Here is a 559-nt window from a genome sequence, read left to right as displayed (position 1 = left end):
TGAGCCCAAATGACATTTTGATGTAGGAGTAGTAGTAGTAGTAGTAGTAGTAGTAGTAGTAGTAACCGGATGGAGGGAAAGTGTGTCCCCAAATCATGCAAGAAAGCTCTAAACATAGCCTCTTTTGCACAGTATTTGTATCACAAAAGAGAGGCGACTACATTGGCCTCTCTTATTATTGAGAGAGAAGAGGAACCGTATGGTGGAAAAGTACTTCTTGAAATGGAGCTGTATTTGTGAAATTCCACACCCCTCTCCCACCCACCACCCCCTCTCCCCCAAAGCACAGTTAGCTTTGGTAATCTCTGGTCTCTGTCCTGGTGTTTCCAAGAGGGAAAATGGAAGGTCTAGGGGCTTCTTTCCTTCCACATACCAAATCTAGGGATTTTCCTACTGAACTTTCTTAGAAGACTCTCCTACTTCCTTAAGTCAGATCAGTGTAGCTATTTTTAAAAGTTTTTTATCCGAAGTCCAATTCCATCAAAAGGGCAGGCAAGTAACAAAGTCTGCCTTTGCCTATTGGCATTCCAGCCAACCTAGAGCAGTAGTGTCGAATTTA

Source organism: Vombatus ursinus, unplaced genomic scaffold (assembly GCF_900497805.2).
Source record: "Vombatus ursinus unplaced genomic scaffold, bare-nosed wombat genome assembly UNPS02014786.1, whole genome shotgun sequence".
Lineage (NCBI taxonomy): Eukaryota > Metazoa > Chordata > Mammalia > Diprotodontia > Vombatidae > Vombatus > Vombatus ursinus.
This window is presented reverse-complemented; position numbering follows the sequence as displayed.